We start from the raw sequence: 24,093 nt of genomic DNA on the forward strand, positions 1-24,093 counted from the left end.
CTTTGCCATTGTGTTTTGTTAACCATAGTTCATAGTTTAAGATTATGACAGAACCTCCTATGGTTTCTTCAGCAGGTTATGGTTGAAACAACCAAGGGATGTCCTCCAGACTGACAGTCTTTCCTTCCTTTCCTCCAATAAACCATAACAGTACATGTACAGTAATACATGCTGCTGTTCACTGTTTAAGTCTTTCCATCCCAAATACATTTTGTTAATATATAATTTTCACCACTGAAAGATACAGGTTGGGGGTGAATCTATAATTTTTATCACTAAAAGATACAGGATAGGGGGCAGCTATCCCAGAATAAGGAGACTGCCTGCCATAGCAAAGTTCATCCTCTGAGTTCTCACCCCCTTGTTCCAGGTAGTAGGCACCACAAACCTTTCCTCCAAGCCAGATTACATAAGTGAAGCATATCACCTGGGGAAGATAGCTCCAAAGGTCTTTACATTAAGCCATTGTTTTCTTGACCATAGAATATTTTATGAATAAGCAATTATATATTTTTTTAACTTGGAGTTTTGAACTCTGGTGTTGGAGAATACCATGGACAGCCAAGAAAACAGACAAAGGGATCATAAAACAATCCAGAGTTCTTACTCCAGGTACAAATGACCAGGCTTAAATTATCATATTTTGGACACAGAATGCAAAGACTTAGCTTTCTTGAAAAGTCTGTTTCCCATAATGCTGAGAAAGGTGGAAGGAAAGAGAAGAAGAGGATGACCAGCAGCAAGGTGGATGGACTCAGTTACAATGGCAATATGTGCATCATTGGAAGATCTGAAGGACCAGATTGGGGAAAGATCCTCATGGAGAAAAATCTATCTCTGTAGAGTTGATACCAACTTGATGGCACCTAATCAATCAATCAATCAATGTAAAGACCCATCTCCCTTAAGAAGTCCATAATGCTGGGAAAGGTGGAAGGAAAGAGAAGAGGGCCACCAGCAGCAAGGTGGAAGGACTTGATTACAGCAGCCATGGTTGCACTAGTGCAGTGTTGTCCAAACTTGGCCACTTTAAGATGAGTGGACTTCAACTCCCGGAATTCCCCAGCCAGCATGGCTGGCTGGGGAATTCTGGGAGTTGAAGTCCACTCATCTTAAAGTGGCCAAGTTTGGACAACACTGCACTAGTGGAAGACCCAAAGGGCCAATTTGGAGACAGATCATTCTGGAGGAGGTCTATGTGGTCACCAAAAGTCAACACTGACGTGATGGCACATAACAAGCCTGGATTTAGGGTTAAATGCAGTATCTGAATCCAGCCTAAATGTCCATTGCAGCAGGCAACTTTTTGAGAGTTATGGCTGCTTTACACTGAATTTTCTTCTCAGGCTGAGGAACACTGGTAAGAGAGCAGGTGAATGGAATATAAATTATTCCACTCAGCTGGGCAAGGCTGGGATTTCTGTTTTATTGCCCTCCCCCTTTAATTTCTGACTCCCAGATGGTGGGAAAGCATGTTGCTGATTTTTGTAGCTGTGGTCCAAAGGGAATTCAGTGGCTGCAGAAAAAGAAAGGGTTGGAAGAGACCATGGATCCCATAGATTGCCTGAACCCGAGGGCAAAACTCAGAACTGTTAAGTGGTCGATGAATGGAAAAGCAAAATGCAAAGCTAATGCCTCTGGATTCATACATTATCCTAAACCAGTGGTTGGTTTAACCATTGTTTGTTGAACAAGCCACTGTGGCCTGGTTCACACGCAGCATGTAATGTACTATATTACAGTTTCAGATGGCAATGATAGTTAAGTCATAAAACTGGGTTTGCACCCATGAAAGCAAGCAAACTACACTTTGCTCATTGTACATGAACCAGGCCTGTCTTGGTCTAACCAATGGTTTTTGTATTACTGGAGAGAGGAGGGAAAAGAGAGAGGGAAAGGAAATGATTAATACTACGATGGACCCCCTTTCCCCTTCTTTTCTCTGCAGCGTGTAAATCTGCACTGAAGGGTTCAGCAGCTCTTTATTAATAAATGTAGAACAATATGCTCAGAATTGAAGTTGCTTTTCCTCCCTTCAAGCCTATCACTTGGTGACGGTGAAACCAAGCAGCTGTTAAACATATAAATGAGCCCAAATGTAATCTAAATATTACTTAGAATATGCTACTTCCTTGCTTTAAATATGATGCGGCTGGATAAAAGGTGGGTGGGTGGGAGTTACGTTACGCTGAATCATTTTTTCCATATATACATTCAAGTGTGGTTAGTTTGTTAAAAAGGCTTAAAAACAAAAATTAAAAAATCTGTTCCTTTCTTATGTACTTTTTATTTTTTGGGGAACATATATAACCACTTCTGGCCATTTTCTTTCTTTCTTTGGCACATACCTCTCCCTTCAACACCGTGCACAGGGTTGAATGTTTGCTACTATGAATGAAAATATGGGATTCCTGCAAACAGCTTAGGCTTTTTGAGACATGCAGAAGGAAAAAAAGAATAATATTCCTTGGGGCAGCTGCTGTTAGTTAGTCAGATGATCAGGTCTTTGAGCACTGAAGACTGGAACTGAACTATTAGAGACAGGAAATTAACAAGTGTTCATTATTTTACCAATGCTTAAAATGCTTTCACAAGCTCCTAATTGTTGCATTGCAGATGGACACGTAAGGCCTTCACTGTAGACTATTTAATGCATATTTGTTCACAGAAAGGTCCCATTCATTTCAATGGTTCTTTCTCACTTGACTATACTTAGCATTGCAACCTAAGCAAATACTGAGTTAGCATTTGAGATATGCCCAATAATTTTAAGTTAGGGAAAAAAAACCCAAACCAGACCAAACTGTTGAGTTCAGTTTTGGCCCATCTAAGACACCAATGGAATTTCTACTGATTCGGTAAAGCCTTAATTAATTAATTAATTAATATGCCACCCATCCATCCCAGAGGGCGACTCTGGGGTGGCTCACAATTAAAATCCCAAACCATAAAAACAATAAAAATATGAATATCCATACTAAAATGAACTAATAACGACAATCATGTTACTCTCTCTGCCCGGAAGCATACTTAGCAGTCTAAAAGTAGCCGATTCCCTTCAAATCCATGGTGATAAATATTAGAAAATTTAAATATCATCCTGGAAAGCAAATGATCAATTTCTCTGGGAACCCAAAGGGAATACAGGTGGGGGGCAGATTCTAATCTAAGACACTCCTTTTGGCAATGAGTTTTGTTTCCATCTGGTTTTAATATGTGTTACAACCCTGCTCCTCCCAAAAACCGTCCCAAGTGGTACCCACTTCTCTGCCATCTTGGGGCTTCTCATTCCGTTGCGCGAATGAATCCGGCTGTGACGGCATTTCCACGGAGCGTGCATCAGGTGAGCGAAAACAGAAACAGAAGGCGAGGAGAAGCAGCTGAGAACTGCCCTCGCGGTGAGGTAAAAGGAGCTTGGTGATAAATAGATCTATGCATATTTCTTTAGCCTCATTCCTCACTTGCCAAACCGGATGCTGTTTTCATTAGGTCATGTTACCCACTGGTGTCATTTTATACCAAGGTGCAGTATATCACATCTTAGAGGTGGTGGGGCTTGTTGTTGAACACAGATGAGCCTGTAATGGTCCATCTGCTTTGATTTTATTTAGTGATCCCTCAAGGGCTGGGGGCTGGAGGGAGAATAATAATGCTTCAGCCCATCTGCTTTTCCACAATCAACCCCGGTTTGAATTATCACATGTTCTGAGTGGCTGGCATATGCTGTCACATAAAGCTACATGGAAGTGTTGTTCTCCAGCTGTTGTGTTGACATAGTTTTCAGCCAGTCATTAACTTCCATAACCAGGAAGGGAAAGGTGTAGCTGCCACTAAAGTTGGGGATTGCCACTGAGAATTGCCACAAGAAGGCAGTTTTTTCCCCCACCCTCCCTATTGTTTATGCTATATCCAAAATCTGGAAGTGACAGGGTCAAACACCCAGGTAGATTGGTGTGTAAGAGAAACAATAGTTGTCCCTTGACAGCTTCAAGATGAATCTGGTAGGATCACTGGCCTATCCAGCTGCAGGTAGGGCTCCTGTGAGATCCTTGGATCTGTGGATGCTTTCAACACTCACCAACTTTAGCCTTGATCTCTCCTCCTCCTCCTCTGGAAGGGTTGTCAACTCATGGATGGAAGGGCTTTTTTGGGCCTCCAAAGAATTTTGGCTGCTAACTTCTACCCATTGACCACATTTCATATGAATCTGTTAAGTGTGCAAGTCCGGTATACTGTAGTTGTCTGGGAGTCCCTGTTTAAGAGTACAAGCTAAGACTGGCTCTATCCTTTTGACTAAATGTGGGCTAAAAGTGTGAGAGAAAGGAAACATGAGGACGTTTCCATTTTCTACTATTTCAGGTGGAGATAATTCAAGCTCCATAATATGAAATGATCCCTTCGCTACGCTTGTTCCATTTTCTGCCCTAATGCAGACCTGTGCAACTTGCTAGGCCAAAGGCTGCTTTGGAGTTTTGACTGGCGTGATCAGGGATCCCACTCCAAATAGCAAGAGGGGGCTCCAAGATAAAAAAACAATTTTTTATTAAAATGGAAAGCCAATGAATCTGATTACCCTCCCATTTCTTATTTAATTGTTTCCCCTTATGCTAACATTGCAAAACGGTAACAATGCTGAGGTCTTGGAGATACTTGGAGCTAGTAAGAGATACTAGTTGTGTGTGTGTACATGTGCATGTACGTGTCCTCGTGCTGTACAGAAATGCTAGAGGCTCTGTACACACGGGCAGCTTTAGATGAATATAGCAGTCTTACCTTCCTTCAATAATGAAAGAAGATACCTGGCCTCAGACTCCCATTTTTATTTAAAGAACTGGCATTAGTTGGCCTACACCAGTAGTTCTCATGGAGATGTCGAATAAAGACTGTAAACAATTGTCTAAAACATAAAATAATAAAACAATTGTATGAACTATGTGTTATCTCAAGAGTACAGACTGACTATCTGTTGCCATAACATATCTGGTGATGTAAACAGAGAAAAAAAATAGATTTCGTAGCACACGATTCCTTCTTTCTTGAAATTTCTTGAATCCTGAACTGTATTGAGGATAGTTTTAAAAGCCTGAATATGCTTCACTGGGAGAGAAAGCAGTTAAGGGTTGTAATGAGACGAGTTTTTAAATATATCAGAAAGAAGACAGGGTTGACTGTAGCCTCTTGCTCCAAAACAAGCTGGTGGAAACTGCTGTGTTAAAAATCAGGAGAAAGTTCTTTCATGGTAGGATTTGCTTGATAATGGTGATATTTAGGTGAAAACTGGATGGCCAACCTCTAAAGAAGCTATAGCTATATTTTGCATTGTAGGCAATTAAGTTAGATTAGATAACAGTGGTTCAGATCCATTCCAGTGCTCTAACTCTAGTACATAGCTACCAGAGTACCATGGTTGGGTTTTTTATATTTGCATCTATTGGCGCGCAAAAAGGCCTGTTATTCTGGCCAAAGCTTTGGATTCTTAAATATGAATTACTGCTTGTTTTGCAATGCAGCAGAAGCAAGTTCACACTGATACGTTGCAATGTGGTTTTATTATTATTTTATTATGTCCTAAGACTTATGGAGACCAGCTGTAGTGGCCATTTTCTGTGTATTCTGATCCCCTGGCTATCATATGAATTGTTGATTAGATTCTCTTTGATTCAGTTGATTACCATGAATAATAGGGCAAGAAAGGCTGTCAGCATTTTGACTTTAACTATAACTGTTACAATTAATTATAGGTTTAATTAGCATACATGCCTGGCAGCAGAGAATATAACATTTCATAGTTAACAGATGACCCTGAAGCTGTAGCACGAAGTATGACACCAAGCTCTGTGACGGAGAATTATTAATAAATGGCTTCCATTGTTTGATGTCCTTATTTATACAAATTAGCAAGCACTACATAATCAACTTAAACTGTATAATTTATAATAATTGATTTCATTTTGACTGACCACCGGTCAGTCTCTGGAAGAAAAATGGCCCTATTAGGATAAGTTTAATCCTAAACATAGCTAATGAATCCTATTACTTTAAGGTCATATTTGAAGCTTTTGTTAATTGTCAGAACCATTTTAAATTGATTAGAGTTAAATTAAATCAATGTAATGTTTAGAGAAAACAATATTTCTAATGGATGAGGCTGGGCTGACCTCGAATAAACATATTTATCAACCGATTTCAGTGAATGAGATGGCTACCAGCCGACCTCATAATTCATGATTGTCTATAATATGGGAAATGTCACTATCTCAGCAATTAATTATGTCAGGTTATAAATCTGTTGTTTACCGTTAACCATTTGCCAGTTGGATGAGTTGACAATCTACAGAGCAAATGGACTATGTGTGTTATGACCTCCCCCACCCAGAACTTAAGAGAAAATGGTGGTGGTGGTGGGGACCTTCAAAGAAGAAGGGAAGTCTAGAAGTCAAACTTTTGTTTTGGGTAAAAAATATTTTTCCTAGATAGTAAGCAAGAGAAATTGAGCACTGTGGCCTTGAGTATTGTGGCCTTCTCTGCACAAAACCGATCTATAAGTATGAGTAACTCAGTAGTAACTCAAAGGAAAGCACAATCTTTTTTAGGGTTTTGTTTAGCTCTGTGGAAAGATTAGCCTGCATTAGTCTACCAGTTCTCATTCAGATTCTTAGGTGTGAATATAGTGTTTTAACACTTCCTTAGTTATGCAGTGGCCGAGGGGTGTGTGATCATATTATCACTTTCATGACAGAATAGTTTTTCCTGTCCTTTGTAGGTTTTCTGACATCCTCCACTCCCATTAAATTGCAAGAGAAGATATCCTGAGATACCCACTCCTGTAGGGCTTTTTTAGATCCAGAAGTGCATGCAAAGTGGGAGATTTCAGGGTGCTGGAACAACAGGTCACCAAAAATAGCAACACTGGAAGAGAGACAGTCTGCTGTCTCCACCAATCAAGTGAACTCAGAAACACCCTTCAGAGAAATTTGAATGAAGTTCTCAAGCCTCCTGAGAATAAGTTTGGCTGATTTTGTTTTGTTAATTTTTATGAAGGGATTTATTTATATGCATGTATTTTTGAATTATACCTTTAATACGTCCAGTCATCAAAATTATCTCCTTTGAGATTGGGACTGTGGTTGCTGGGATTGTGTAACCAACAGGTGATTTATGTTGTACTTTACGAAGATATGTTTTGTGGTTTAAAGTAATATCTGAACATAGCCTATCTCTTAACAGAATTGCCATTTGCATTTCCTAGAAATACAAATAACAAAACTGGAAAGACAACTCCAAGTAGACATACAGTAAATGCTAGTCACACTTAGTGCTAAGCCAGGATTGAGTTAAAGCACGGTTTGATGATTATTTAATCCTAACAGTGGTTGGCATTATGTGTTTGAGCAACTCATGTTGTTGTTGTTGTTGTTTAGTCGTTAAGTCGTGTCCGACTCTCCGTGACCCCATGAACCATACTGCGCCAGGCCTTCCGGTCCTTCACTGCCTCCCTGAGTTTGCTCAGTTTCATGCTCATTGCTTCAGTGATGCTATCTAACCATCTCATCCTCTGCCGTCCTCTTCTCCTTTTGCCTTCAATCTTTCCCAGCATCAGGGTCTTTTCCAAAGAGTCCTCTCTTCGCATTAGGTGACCAAAGTATCTGAGCTTGAGCTTCATTATCGATCCTTCCAATGAGCAATCAGGGTTGATTTCCTTTAAGATTGACTGGTTTGACCTCCTAGCAGTCCAGGGGACTCTCAAGAGTCTTCTCCAGCACCACAGTTCAAAGGCATCAATTCTTCGGCGCTCCGCCTTCTTTATGGTCCAGCTCTCACAGCCATACATTACTACTGGAAAAACCATAGCTTTGACTATGCGGATCTTTGTCGGCAAGGTGACGTCTCTGCTTTTTAATATGCTATCTAGGCTTGCCATAGCTTTCCTCCCAAGGAGCAAGCGTCTTTTAATTTCATGGCTGCAGTCTCCATCTGCGGTGATCTTGGAGCCCAAATAAATGAAGTCTATTGAGCAACTCATAAGGTTAACCAAAACCAAATGATATTTGATAATATAAGAATTATCAGACTATGATTTACCATTTGTGAAGGAATCAGGTCCATTAAATTCTATTCACAGCCTCAATAAGTTTTAAGAATATTGCAATTTCCCTTCACTCTCATTTCTTCCCCCAAATGTGTAGAAATCGAATCTACATGATTACCTTGGCATCTAGTTTGCTCCTTCATGTCCTCATTATAATGCATGTAACATACTGCATGCACACTTGTATAACTGTTACATTATAATAACTTCATAACTTGTAATAACTTGATCTCTGGCTTCAGGTTGTTTTTGCTTCTCCATCCGATGCATAGAAAAGGTGCTGGATGAAGAGAAGTGAAAGGCAGTGCAGCCAGCGGGCACCACGTTGAAGAAGACGTTCAGAGAAACAGGTTGAGATTCCAGCTTTAGGGTCCCAAACTCTCCAATGGGAAAATAATCCTAAACCCCATTGTGATATGACACCATACACTACAGCAGTGTTTCTCAACCTTGGCAACTTTAAGATGAGTGGACTTCAACTCCCAGAATTCCCCAGCCAGCATGGATGGCTGGGGAATTCTGGGAGTTGAAGTCCACTCATCTTAAAGCTGCCAAGGTTGAGAAACACTGCAGTAGAATATTATTTTCATCCTTGCAATGCTCCAATATTCAATGGCCGACTGCCTTTGCCTTGATTAGCTATTTATTAGGAGTTTTATGTGGCTGGGGAGAAGCAAAAAGGGACCAGCGGTTACCTGTTAATGCCTCCTCTCGGCGGCTTTTCAAAACTTAATAACTTTACCTGCACAGCAGCCACTCAGACCCTGTTTGGCCTCTGAATTATTACTGTGGGATGAAACATTTCTTTAACAAAACCAAGTCCTTTAATATCTCCCCCATCTCTGTTATTAGATGGACAAATGAATTTTGCTTTGAACATAACACGCAGCATTGTCTGAAAATTGCCAGTATGAACTGAAGTTGGCAGGTGTTTTCTGCCTCCCCTCGTCAGTGATTGTCATTTATTATATGTTGCACCTTTATCTGTCAAACGTTGCAGCGCGCGATATTGATTTGTGTCTGCTTGCACAGCAAAGGTCACTTTGATCAACATACTACAAAACCAGAAAAAGTAGGGTTCTGACATTTCATTACCTGGGTGGGGTGGAGGGAGAAACCAGAGGCCTAAAATAAATAAGAATATGTTTGAGAATCGAACTCTTTAATATCATGGTGTGGAGTAACTATAATTAAGAAGAAGACTGCTCTCTGAGGTTAGAGGGGAATGGAGAGGAAGTGGGAGGAAGGAGGAGGAGAAGGCTGGGTTGACATGCAGGACTGTTGTGTAGAAAACCAAGGGTACAATATTGTATCTGAGATCTTAAAAAAGAGAGGCATTTGATGCAGATAAAAATACACCAGTTTCTTGGAGTGGTGTGTGAGTGTGTTTAATGATCAAGAGAGCTCCAGCAATCTTTTTCCTGAGATTGGCACAGGCTTTTGAAGAGCAGGAATGAAAATCTAGCAGCAGCCATTGTAATAATACGTTAGAAATGAAATAGCTAGAAGTTCTTGCGTGATGTCCCCAACTTCAAGCCAACTTGCGTTGAAACAGCTGTCTAACGCAACTAGATGAAGGCCAGTTCTGACACTGGTTGACGTGCCTCTACAAGTGCTGATTTTGGGGTGGAATTTAGTTTTCATGGATGCTCAAAGAGAACCTGTGAAGCAGCACTTGTATAAGAGGCGAGAAACACAAATCGTGTCCCTCCTAGTATAAAATGTAATCCGTTCTTAAATTGAATGTAAGCAAGCTTTAAACAGCATTAAAACAAGACTTAAAAAGTATGTTTCAATCTGAATTCTCAACTCAGTTGGAAAAATCAGTCCAAGTTGGATGTTCAAACAGAACAGTTAAATTGGACGTGATCTGGATTTTTAAATCAGTTTGGAAAAAGCTGGATACCTGCACCTAAGAAATACTAAGGCACATGATTCAATCTGATGATTTCAGTTGTCTTTCTGATTTGATACAGATCTCTGGATTGGATCAGTTTTAGGAATCAAAGATAGATTTGAATTCACTAGAGAACTGCAGTGGATTAGATAGCAAGGCTTTCTGACTCTCAGTTATATAACATCATGGGGAACCCAAAATAGATTACAAATGGAAGACAATACTCAGATCTAGATCTTCCATAAAAATAGCAAGAATATCATTAGGAAAACCTTCAAGATTTTTTTTTTAAAAGAATGACAGTGAATTCCATTCTGTTTTGCAAATGATTCCCTCCTTTCCTTTCCTTTCCTTTCCTTTCCTTTCCTTTCCTTTCCTTTCCTTTCCTTTCCTTTCCTTTCCTTTCCTTTCCTTTCCTTTCCTTTCCTTTCCTTTCCTTTCCTTTCCTTTCCTTTCCTTTCCTTTCCTTTCCTTTCCTTTCCTTTCCTTTCCTATGAAATGTACATTCCAGACTTTGGTTTGATACCTTTAAGTGTTCTAGCAAAAAAGTAGGTTTCAAAAGGCAGAAATCAGTCTTATTCTAGTTTATCCCATAGCCAAAACCAGGAATTCACTGGGCAGAGCTCCCTAAATACAGAACATGACCTGGTGGACACATCACAAAACAGCAAAGAATGAAAGCAATAGTTTGCTCTTCTAGTATTGAACCTAGAACCTATAGTAGGTTAGCTGTTCATTCTCATGTGCTGTGGCATCCATTTCATGCTCTCATAGAAAGTCCATCCTTGGACAGTTTTAAAATCTGAAGTAACAGTATCTCCTTAATTCAGGGCCCGGACAACCTAAAAGCCTCAAACGTTGTATCTGAACCCCTTTTTGGGACTCATCATATCTTTTGCTGAAAATTGGCAGCCTGCTTTCCTCCCACTTGTATTTGGAAAACATAAGGATGCTGTAGTGGAAGCTGTTTATGTCTATCTGTCTATCTGTCTATCTCTATCTCTGTCATCTCTATCCATCAAAGCTCCCTTTCCATAATCAGAAAGACTCAACCTTCTTCATTTGCCTGATGCCTCTGTGTCTTCACCACTGTCCCTCTTCCATCGCAGCTCTTCATCAATCACTGTCTTATCATTTCTTCCAAGTTTTCTTCCCCTTTGTAAGACGTGGCAGAGGTGTCATTCTTGGCTTCTGTGACCCATCTTTCTATCCCTCTGCAGCTTCCCTGGCTGCCCCCATTCCTCAGTTTGAAACAGCCCCCCAGGAAAAGTTCCTCCAAATGCCTTCTCTTTGGATTTAGTGTTTGCACCGGATGCCTGGGGAACTGCTGGAGAGAGAGTTGCAGAATGCCGGGCAAGACATTCACGCACATTCCTTGGGCCCTTGAAACCAAATAATTGCAGCATTCCATCCACTTCAAATTTCTCTTGTCATCAACTGAAGACAGCAGAAATTATTTTATTGCACAACCCAAGTCTTACCCCAAGCAAGCTGTTGGTTGCAAAACGCTAAGCAGACATTCCACCTGTGATTACCTGGGTGTCAGCTGAACATGTTCAGCCTACGGCTATGTTTATAACATCAAATAGTGAAGTTTGACTAGCAGCTCTCTTTGATTGCTATCATAGGTTGACCTTGTTCGCCTTGTGTCCCTCCTCCAGATTTTGGGGACGGGTTAAGCTGGTTGTGATTATTAATTAGATTGACATGCAGTTGAATTGGCTGATAAAGTTTGCCAGGAAGGTACTATTCTCAAGCAGAAAACACATCTGCACAAAAGGGTGAAGCTTCCACTTTTTAAAATGTGCCAGCTCTGTAAATTAGAAGTTATATGACTAAAAATACAGGTTTGATTTCCTTATGTCCCTTTGCACCCCTTTTTATTTTATGTAAGATACTCTTCTGTGTTTGTTATTTTGCAGAATATTTCTTTTTTCTTATTTTGGCTACCCTCTTGCATCTTCTCTTTTGCTATGGATGTTCTGGCCGATAAATGTTATTTATTCATTTTTAATTATTATTTTTAAGTGGTGAGGATCTTTTTAATAGATTTTATTGTAAAGGCTTTTTTTTTTTTAAAGGGAATTGTTTTAATGTGTTTTACACCCACTTTGAAATTGTTTTATGAATGAAAAATATGTTAGAAAATGGAAGAAGTATGATTGGTGAATTAGGAAGATTTAGGTGCCAAATACTTTCATTTAATTAAAAAGTCTTTCAGACCATGAACACACATTTCCATGTATGCTTTAGCAACTTTTAATTTTAAAAAGAAGAGTAGAAATTAAGTAGCAGTAGCTGATTTGGGGGGCCAACTGCATTGTAGCCTATCTCGGTGCTGTAGTTTGGAGGATAATCTCTTTTTCCCCCCAAAAAGGTGATGTGAGCTGAAATCATTGCCTTTATTTATTTATCTATCTATCTATCTATCTATCTATCTATCTATCTATCTATCTATCTATCAAATTTGTCACTGCCATCTCGTTGAAATGACTCTGGGTGGGTTACAGCAGAGATAAAATCAATTAAAATACAATATAAAAACAATCTTAATAATATTCTGATTTGATTTCAGTATTGCCTTGATAAGTGATGTTCATGGGGAATCTATGGGTGCAAAGTATTGCTTTCACTCAGTTTTGGCTTCAGAACACTACCTGAGGTCCTGCAATATTTGAAGCCAACTGGAAGAAGATCAATTATCTTTCATAATTCCCAGTTCTCCATCTTCCAGGGAATCATGGCTGAACCTGTCCCTGATTTTGCTTGAATGCTTTCCTTCCTCCCTCTCTTACCCCATGTTGTCAAAGACTTACATGTTAAGAAAGGAATATTTTAATGACATTCCTAGTTTTTCAAGAATCTTAAATCTATTCCCCAGTTCTGTGCCCCATTCTGTGGTTTCTTTTTTTAGTTTCACCACTAAGCGCACATCCCCACCTCCCGTATCCCAAATAATCCCTTGGGTGGTGCTCAAGAGAGCCCTGCTGTTTTGTCATTCTGCTTTTTGCATCTTTTGAATGTTTGCCATAGAATTTTAAATTGTAAATTTCCCGGAGTGTGATTTGCAAAAAGTTGGTCTACATTAATAGAGCCAAATGTTAATAAATTCCAACTGAACCAAGCAGGGGAGAAAGGAGGAGGGTAGGAAGGAGACAGATTGTAAGAGCGAGACATTTCTTGTCATACAAACGGGTGGTGGCCATTCTTCGCTTGCTTGCTTGCTTAATTAGCCCAAAGCTGAAGTTTCCACATCTTTCAAAAGGGGGTGTATTCCCCCCTCCCCAGTTTTTGCATATGACATTAATGCAGCTGGGGCCTGTGTCAATCATATTGTATTGACTCTGCAACTTGTAAACAAAGACACGAGACAATTACAGGTTCAATAAGATCACTGGCTTTGCCAAGACCTGCCAATTATTCTTTATGGCTCAGGAGACAAAGACTTGCCAAAAAAAAGCTCACATTTTGGGGCGAGGGGGAGGGATGAGCCTTTCAATGAGAAGGACTCCTAAGAAGAAACTGGAGTTCTGATATCAAGCTAAATATGTTCTTTGCCATTTAAGAAACAAACCAAACCATCTTCACTTTGTAAAAAAGGACCCCGGAGTGTTCTTGTACAGATTTTTCTCCTTTAGGTTAATTTGCTTCAGATGAAAAGAGGGTTTGAAAGTTCCTAGTAGGCTTAAAAAAATATTTTTGGAAAAAATGGAAGAGCTCTAAGGATTGGGAATGCAGGCTAGCTTAGAGGCGCCATGTCCTGCCCTTCTCAACCACTGATAGTAATTTCTTTGGGGCAGAGTTATGGGCAAGTTTTACTGTGGACTGAACTCTTTCTGAAAATGGCCAATCATAATTTCAGCTGGCCTGGCTGCTATAAATCAAAGGCCCGGTTTCAGTGTCACTGCCAAGGACTTACAGATCTGCAACATATAGATATGGTTTTACTTCCTCCGTGTCCCTCCCTTCCACGAAACATGTGATCTCATGCGCTGCCCCTCCCTCCCCGCATGTATTAAACAAATTGCACAGCTGAATAGCTTTTCTTAAAAACTGGACATTCACCAAAAAGAAGTTTGGCAGGAAAGACAATTCAGCGTTCTTCTTTTAACAATGGACTGACTGACTGGCACATTTGAAATGCAAGTGGATTTTTTTGTGAGTCTTTGTTCCTCTTTTCGCCCTTTGAGCTGATAAACTGGAACAATAGGAAACAGCTGGGACAGGGAAACATTTGAGTTTTGGATTTCCAAAGCCAGCAAGAAATATGCGTGCCAGTTCACATCTCCTGCCTTGGGGGTAGTTGGCAACTAAGCTGGTTTTTTGGGGGGGAGGGGGGAAGAGAGAAATACAATCCATATTTTTAAATCAAACATTACATATTTATTAATGTGCAGCTGTCCTTTTGTTGTTCATGATTGTTACACCCTCCACACCCGTCGGATGTAGTGCACTCTGTCCATTGGGGGGGAAAAATGGTCTTCTGGAGTTGGGATGAATCTCTAAGAATGGAAGAACTCAGAGGAACAAGGCATTTGATGGCAAAAAATTAGCTTTCAGTATTGTAAGAGGCATGTGCCATGACGGTGATTTGATTAAAAGCAGCGTTCCCCCATCCTGTCCTATGGTTATCCATTTTTCAAGGCCATTTGCTGCTGCAGAAACAGATACATCCCCCCCCCCCCCGCCAATCCTGCTCATCAGTTGAATCTCTGTCTTTTCATTCAGATAAATATTCAGGCATTTGGGTGGTTTAATAGCAAAGATTCAGCTGTTTTCTTGTGGGGCCCGGCCTTGTCCTTTCTCCACCCCTTTTTTCTACTCCAGATGGGCCCAAGTGAAGATGCTACCATCCATTAGAAGAGAGAGAGAAGGGAAATCAAAAAGAAACCCAACTCCAACAGTTCCTTTAGCTGAATCTGGACCTTTTTGCCTTTCTGATGAAACTTTTTGATGCCACTTTGTTCGGACAAAGGCTGGTTGGTTTTATTTTGGTGAAGTTTGGTCTTGTCAACGTCTCTTCCTCTCTCCCCCCCGTAGTTTTCTAATCCAAGTGGGTCCTGGAGCACATATGCTCCCCTTAATAAATACAATAAAATAGGAAGGCAGGGGGTGGGAGAAGAAAGCCAAGGCAAATAAGTTGCAGGATGAGTTAAACTTCATCTCGATCTTCTTTCTTCAGAGGAAACTTTTCAGCGATACTCCGCTGGCGTCACTGCAAAGGTTTGCCTGTTCATTTCTTGCAGGGTTTGGCGCTGTCAATTTCCATTGACTGCAGACTAAAAGGCACACTTTATCATCATTTGTCTGCCGCAGAGACGGTCTTTGATTCTGCCTTGATTCCTCCTGGGCTGTAGCTGTCATAACTTCATTGGCTTTATAGGGGCGAATCTGGTTTCCCGAGCCCCCTCGGTAATTGCCTAATAGACTGGGTTTGCCGTTAATATTTGTTATGCCGTGCAGAAAAGCTGTTGACATCGCAAGAAGGAGATGGATAATAGCTTCGTGCATCTTAAGGCTTGCTGCCAAAAAGGCATGCCGGGACAAGGAGGATTTGCAGAGGAGAAGAAGGGGCAGGAGTCAGATGCTTTACCCCTTATCTGCCTCCTGCTTTCCACTCGCAGGTTAATAGTTCTTCCCACGCTACTTCCCACCTGGTAGGTAGCCTTGTGCTCTGCAGGTCTGATGAGCCTGGGGAGGGGAAAGGAGGGTGGCTGAGCAAACTCTTGGGACAGACACAAGGAACCTCTCTCCTTCTTTTTCCCCACTGGTCAGCCCTCCAAGGTAGTCCAGACCAGAAAACCAAACCAAGAATACTAGTACTGCCTTTACTGTAAGGTTAAAAGAGCAGAATCTTGCAAGTCTGAAAGGGCTTCCCCTCTCCCCTGTCTTTATGCTCCAGAGAACTAGGGAGGGTCAATTCTTATCAGTTGTCCAGGCTGTGGTTCTTCCTCCTGTCTCTCAAGGTGATTCATCCATTCCTCATTCATCCATTACGCCATTCCTTCTTTTCTGCAATTGCACCAATTCCACATTTATACTTGGAAATGTGAGACGGAATCCTCTTTATTCAGCATAACATTGACTTTGGGATTTACTGTTCTTGCCTCCGAGTTTATTTAAAAGTCTTATTGTAAACCAATCTCGAGCAGGATCAGAAATAAGCAAATGTTTATCTTCTCTCTCTTCCTCCTTCCCTTCCTCTCTCTCTCTCTTCTGTATAGATTTGGTTGGCCCTGTTAAATTAAGAGCATTTTTAAAATTAATTCCAGAATGTTTGGAATACACGCAGCTTGTGGTAGCTATTGGTTCCTTTAAAACAGTGTTGTCCAAACTTGGCCACTTTAAGATGAGTGGACTTCAACTCCCAGAATTCCCCAGCCGGCTGGGGAATTCTGGGAGTTGAAGTCCACTCATCTTAAAGTGGCCAAGTTTGGACAACACTGCTTTAAAACATTGGCATGTCTTCTCTGTTGCAAATGCCAATGGTACATTGAGAAAACACTAACACAATCATGGGTTTTTATCGAGGGCCTTCTCCCTCTCTCTCTCCCCTTCTGTATTGCTTCTACTGATTCAGTACTACTGCTGTGCATACAGCCACATCAGAATCGTGCTTTGTAAAATATATTTTAACAAAATCAACACAAACAAGAGCGTGTACAAATCAGTTTTGCTGGGAAACAAGATCGGGGGAACTGTAATGCCAACAGGTGGGGGCCCTTTAACTGAAACTCATTCCATGGGCTATCTTAAGATGGTGTCCAGGAATTCCTGACCAGTTCCAGTTCACCACAGTTGCACGCGAGAGTGTGCATGTGGCAAGTCAATGCCAACTGGAGGTGGGGAACACAGGGCAAGATTTAGGTTTTCCATCTCAACGGTCAACCTCATCCTCACAGAACAATTCTCGGAATGGTGAGAGCATCCTTGAACAGTGGCAAACATTACTAAGCCTTATCTTTTCAGCATACTGTTATTGCTTTCCATGAAAGAGTACTATCCCCACAGCCCCTGCTGGTGCCCCCAAACTCACCCCAGGAAGACTTTTCATGAGCAGATGGCAACAATGCTTCTGAATGGGGAGTGAACCAGCATTTCATCCTTTGCCATCTGCCCAGCGTGTTGAGTTGCCAATATCAGGCACTGCATTTTAATAAACTAGCAGAGTGGACATCAGCCGCCCAACCCCCCAGCTCTCTCTTAGAGCTGACTAACTGTAGCCTCTTCTTGCAGTATTGCTGTTATCACGTGGACCCCTGTGTTGAGACCTCTAGGAAACACTGGTGTCTTGTGTGATGACCCATTGAACTGCAGGTGGAAGCTTCTCTGGGATGACCCATTGGACTCTCTGGAGAGGAGGGAGTATAAGAAACCTGGTTCCAGCTTAGCCAGCTCCCATACCCTGGTTCCCAAATACCAGAAGGTTGGGCCTATAAAGTTTCCCCCTACTTATAGTTAGCTCTCTGCCTGGGATGTGCTAAAGCATGATTTGTTTAACCATGGTTTTGATGAATCAACTATGGCTGGATATACTCAGTGGCTTGGTTGGGGCAACATGCAAAGCCATAAACCAGAAAAGCCAAGTTGTATCTTAGTGCAGTGTATCAGAGGTGTCCACAGGATGTCAAAATGTCAAGATGGGGTTGTGATGGTGCAACCAAAGCTCCATCTGCTTTTTACGCGTATGCATGTATGACCCACATAAAACCAGGCAGAACTTTGATGGCATCGTTGTCACTACTCTCTTGACTTTTTTGACCGTGCTCTGTTGACGCCCCTGCTATATGCTTCAAGACAGGTTTATGGTCATTTCCAACATGGTTCTTGTAGAGAACCCAGTTAAGTCCACTTCTGCAGAGAGACATTCCCAAAATGGGGCCTCAAGAGGAGAGTAAGGTAACCGTTAAAAAAAATCTCTTCAGCAGATGAAGCTCTCTGCGTGTGTCTGAAAGCCAAATTTCAATCAATGGACTATAAGCCGGAGTGTTTGCTGGGGGAGGGGGTGGGTTAAAAAAACACATGAGAAAGAGTCCACCTCTTTTTTTTTTTACACATTTCACACCCTTTGCAGTTGTAGGTTTTCATCCTGCACCATAACAGGGGAAAAAACCCCATTACGTTAATCACAAAGTAAACTTTTTTGTCTCCTGCTTCGGCCTATACAGAGCAGAGACATCTCCATCAAATGTTCCTTTTATTATTATTATTATTATTTTTTAAGTGCTTTGCCTTGGGTGAAGCAGACAGGCTGTGAATAGAGATTTAGGACTCCATGAAGCTGCCTAACTATTTTTGCTATGGAAAAAAAGTTATGGGGTGGGGTGGGATGAAAGAGAGGCTGGATTACAGGCCCTGTTTCGCTTTTGAAACTTTTGGATGATTTGTTCAGCTTGAAACACAGAATTTGTTCTCTGGGGTGGATTTAAAGCTTGTCTCTGGCAGTATCTTTTTTTTTAAGTTTCATCTAGTCAATATTTTTTCAGTATCCTATCTCTGGGGTGCTTCTGTTTCAGTGAATCCTCCTGAGACCCATGTTCTGAATTAACTCCAAGCAGCTGCTGTTTGAACTTTCCAAAATGTTCTGGTTTCGTAGAGATGGGGAAGAGATGTGTTCAGTTTCAGAGTTTAAACGTGGACTTAACGTGTTTCCTGTGTTCAAACTGAGCTGAAATTTCACTGCGCTGTTTGAAATTTGCTGTTTGTTGTATTTTGCACTCCAGATCACCTCTCCATCCCAAAGAGTCTGGGGAAACGATACATGGAAGTTATATATAAAAAGTGCTTTATTGTAGGAAAAATTGCTTGTAAAGCCCATGCACGTTACAGAAAATTATAAGCAGATACAGATGTTTACACAAATGTACACTGAAATACCTATATACTTTTTCTGCAAGGATTTTATTTCAAAATAAATTTTAAATGGGAATTTACGTCTACTCAAGTTCCACTAACTAAGCTGGACAGTTGAGCAAAGAGGAACAACTGAGAACAACTGAACCTCTTGGATCTGCATTACGGAGGTCCTCATGTTAAGGCCTGAAGCCAGCCTTAGGATCCAAAAGGGAGAGAAGAAGGACTTGGAAAGGCAGCTTCAACTTTTCATCAGTTGGGTAATACGAACAATTTGGAAAGGGGCTATGAATTCCTCGCCGACCTGGCAAAACAAAAGAATCACTAATGTAAAAAGAACAGTTCAAGAAGGCATCCTTTAAACTTATTCTGCCTCTTAAAAAAAAGCCAAACACCTCCTCGTGCTTCTGGGTGTGTTGTATGTTTTGCTTTTCTGAGTGAGAAAGAAGACCCTGTACCTGGACATCAACTGTCACAAGCTTTCAAGGTTATAGAGATACGAATAAGGAGTTTATTGCATTGAAGATGCAAGACCAGTTTCCCCCCCTCCCACCCGCTTAGCTTGGATGGTGATAAGGTCTTAAGTCTGCTCAGTTTCTTGAGATTGTACTTGTATTTATCATATGACTTCTTAAGCTCAGGATGAATATGTAAATCGCTCTCGTTGTTGCCTTGCTGCTAACGTAAGAGGACGTCGGATTTGCGCCACAGCAATCTTGAGTTCTAAAATTGATTAATATTTGTTTTCAAAATGACATGGCGGTGATGTATGGATCCTTTTACAACTTAAATTAATACTTTAAAGAGATGAATGGTCTCAACAGAGGATGTGAAAGTTCAAGCTGAGGAAATTTGCATATTTATATTACACTCAACTGATAATAATTGTTGAAACAGAATGTAATGTGGTTCGTTTTTCATTTTAATCTGGTCCTACTCAAACACAGGACCTCATTAACTTCCTGCAACTAATACAGCGCTATCAGCCCAGGTAGAACAGATTTGCCTTGAATTTATGAATTTCAAAGACCAGTTTCCATCAGTGTTACAACACTTGGGTCGGGCGTTGACTCCTGTGCTTGTAGAGGGCTGTGTGCCACAGGAAAACTCAAGTTACTGAAAATCTAGCCCAGGGGAATCCAGAGGGCTTGGAATAATTCATTAGCTGGAGATCTAATCCAAGGCAGCCTTTGAACAAGATGAAATTAGATAAAGAGTTCAAGCAAAATATCCCTTCTCATTTTGCTACCCACTTTGTAAAATTAGTATTTATTGCAAAGGAGGGGGAAAAAAAACCAGGGAAAATATGGTAAGGATGCTTTTTCTGGGAGAGTTAGTAATGGCTATTGCAATTTCTTTTATATTTAAGTCCCTTTCCTATGGTTGGGTTGTGGGACACACTTACCTATAGTTTGCTGAACCATGGTTTGCTTAATCAACCCACTTTTGGGGGTCTCTATAGCACACTGAAGCGTAAATTAATCACACGAGCTGGGTTCCCCCACTATGTTAGGTTAATATGTCGTTCTCTACAATGAGATTTTGGCTCATCGTATCACGGGAACACAGCTTATGATACAACTCCAATGTGTAGCATAAAGCAGAGGCTCTTGGGTAAAACAAAATGGCATCTGCCAACCATCATCCAGAGAAAGATCATTAAGAACAGATATAGCACAAAACTGGCTGAAAAGGAATGAGCTGCAGTGATTTTGGAAGAAACTTTGCTTCCTTACTTATCCATCTTTCAGAACTTTTGACTCAGATCTCATACAGTGAGAGGAGGAGGAAGAGGAGGAAAACAATTAGTCAGATATATCAGACTTCTTGAAAATTCAGCTTTCATTTTAAAAATGCCAGCTTTTTTGCTTGTCATACCATAAGGAAAATTGTGCAAGGGTAGATATACAACTACATCTACTTTTGAAGAAATTCCTCTCTCATATCCACATTCTGCTTAAGCAGAGAAATACTTTAGCTTGAAGTCTAAGAAAAGTGCTACCATTCAGTGTTAACAATTTGAGCTATGCACTTTTTTTGATGTACAGCAACCTATTCAGGTGTACATTTCTCAGAGGGATCCATGTGACTGTTTAGTTTAGAATCCAAGTGGGAAAAATCTAGAAAAGCATAATCCATAATCTTCACAGTTCATGAATGGTGAGTTCTGTATTCTGAGCCAAAGAAACAAATGAAGTTCAGTGAGTCTTTTTCTGGATTGGAAATGAAGCATGTTTCCTTTGGTGGTTGATGTTGTCTTGCTGGAGTTGGCTGATTGCTAATTGTGTACTTTTCTTTTATGCTATTACATGTGACAAACAAACTGAGTTTGATTATAGATTAATTGTGTTGTGATATTATGGGGTTGAAGTTATTTGTTCTTAATAAAGAAATTCTGTGATACTGATGCTCTTGCTTCAGACTTACTATGCAAGTCTTATTTATATATTATAAAAATACTGCAGATATTTTAATTTTGACATATCCTGCCATGAGTGGATATGGCAGTGATGGCATATACATTCAACAAATAAGTAAAAAAAATCATCCTGGTTATTTATCTATTGGATTTTTACCTGCTGCAATCAAAAAGCTTTCAGCGGCTTACAATTTCATTTTGCAAACATGGACTGGGAATGAAGAAAGCAATTCTACCCAATATAATGCTGCACACCCAGCATTGCATTAAACAACATTTATATTACAATGTGCATTTCAGTAGATATTCATACCCCAACTTTCTCACATTAGCATATTATTTATGGCCTGGTACCATAGTGGAGAAATAATATTTTGAGGAACACATACATAGAGAAAGAGACCCACATATCGCTGCCATTCCTGGAAATTATCCTGTATTTTTCTGTACTAGCTCTCATCCAACTTGATGAAAAGTAAGTTGGTTTAGACCTTCTTTCAAAAGAGAAGAGAATGTTATAGAAATTCTCATGGGGGAGCCTGGTATTCTTGCAATTCTTTAGGAAGAGATGGTGAAAGGGTGTGTGTGAATGTCCTGTCTTTCATTGCATATACTTCTCTCCATTGGCCTACAGCATCCCTGGTTTCTCATGCTTAATTAAATCCCAGGAGGAATGCTTCTTGTGGGGCTTCTTCTGTAGTGGGCTGATTGCCACCCCTAAGAAGGGAATCCTGCCACTGAGAGATGTTCTCCTTCTTTGGAGAAGTTCAGAGAAATTGCCCACCCAATTTCTCTCTCCACCAACCAAGTGGAGAATATTTAAAGGTTATTTGTGCTCAGCTACATCAGGAATATAACACTGACACTGGGATATTGCGAGAACCTTTGGAGATTCTTCCCCTGTAATATGCTGGAGGGCATCCGGCATTCCCACCCCTTGTCCAGCTCCAGCTGAATCAATCAATGGCTACACTTAGAAAGCCTGTTATGGCATGTTGTGCATCATGGATTTTGATCATATCAATCATAATTGAGTCAGATGTAATCCATCTGACTTTTGCTCCACTAGGGTCAGCAGCAAAGTGATGCCTCACTTCACATCAATTACCACGCAGAGCAAGGAGGTGGGTGAGCAATTCCCTTTGATAGTTTCCAGCTATAAATAATTGTATAGTGCCGGTCGTTAAGCTGGCTCTTGGGCACACTACAATTCCATGAATTTTCATTTACTTTATCTAGGAAGCTGTTAGGCCTAGTGGGTTGAAATGGGGAAGTTTTATGGTTTTATATCAATCTTCCCCATAAAGATGTTTGATTCTTACACTTACTATTCCTGTTACAGCCACAGCCAGGTTGAATTATTCTTGAGTTGAAGCCTAGCCTATAAAGCAATTAAAGACCATTTCCAGATTAAACTAATGGAAGAAACATGGGAGAAAAAAAGATGCTGGAGGCTACTGTTAATAATTGGAGACTTATATAAAATATGCCAATAGGAACCAAAGCAAGGTGAAATACTGTCAGGACCACCCGTCCAACTGCTTGAGAAGATGAATCAGCTGCCACAGATGGCAGAGTTTGGAAGACCTGAAAGGGCAGCAAAATGTTTTTGTGTGCAATTATTGTATTTTCATTACCAGGGATGGAGATTTTCTCTCGTGTGTCCACATAACTTGACCAGCTTGGGATTACAAAATAGCATGATGTGAATGGATAGGGGTACCATGCATTGCCCTGACTCAAAACAGCAAAAGATCATGGGTTGATCCTATTCAATCAAAAAGAGATTAAAAAACAACAACACAAAATCCTACTGCTGGTGTTTGCTCTGGAGATAAGCACAATACTCATTGTGTTCTTTTGTGTAACTGGAATAATTTCTGGGAACAAACAGAACTCTTGATTAACGTAACAGTTCCAAAGAAGAGATTGTTGACCTTGTGATTATGTTAATGGTCCTAATAATGGTAATATCCTGTCTGAGTGTTTGTTTTACTTTCAAAGATCTATTTGGTTGGTGTTCCCCTCTCTACGTAGCCACAACAAACAGTCTGGGATCTTGATGCAAGATCCTCATCTAAGGCCCCAGTCCTTTAGCTAAATATAGCACAGGAAAGGAAACGTACCGACAGTTCCATCCTCAAGAAGCTAGAACTATTCTACAAGTACTTACGGTGACCTCTGGTGTCACAGGTCCCACCAATAGAAATCGAAATCCCAAGAAGGAGCATCTTAAATGTGCCTACTTTCAAATGCATTCATGTCATGCAGGCCACAGTTTTCTTGGCGGGGGGAGTGGGAAGGTTGGAAAACCTGCTGTCAGAAATGGTACATTTTGGGAATGACTGTATTAGAAGACTTGCTGGTGGTTCAAAAGAAGCGCCAACCACATTCCCCGTCTTCATTACAAATGCTCTCATTCGAGTAACTCATGTTCCATGCCATTTCAATACCTCTTGTTCAAGTCGTGAATAAATCATAATGGATGGCCAGTTTGAAGATCTGTCTGTAAGGCTGGGTATCATCGTCTTCCATATTCATCAGCAAGGGTTTTCTTTTTTTTTTTCCCCTCCACATCTTTTCTTCCCCCATCCGGCAAATCTTGCAAACTGTCATAAGGAACAAATAATCGCTTTTCCTTCCCCCTGCTCTTAAAAATGCAACAAAGGCCCACCGAGCTGTGCTCTTTGTATAATAGTTAACATTGTCGCTAGTAATCAATTTATTTCATTGGGAAGGACAGTAGCCTCATGATGAGTCAAAGACCTTTGGAAAACGGTACATCTGTGCCTGTTATTTAAGAATACTCAGACACAAAAGGGTGGAATACATTAG

Source organism: Python bivittatus, unplaced genomic scaffold (assembly GCF_059951505.1).
Source record: "Python bivittatus isolate LINGU-HERP-01145 unplaced genomic scaffold, Pbiv_v1 ctg000190_np1212, whole genome shotgun sequence".
NCBI lineage: Eukaryota > Metazoa > Chordata > Lepidosauria > Squamata > Pythonidae > Python > Python bivittatus.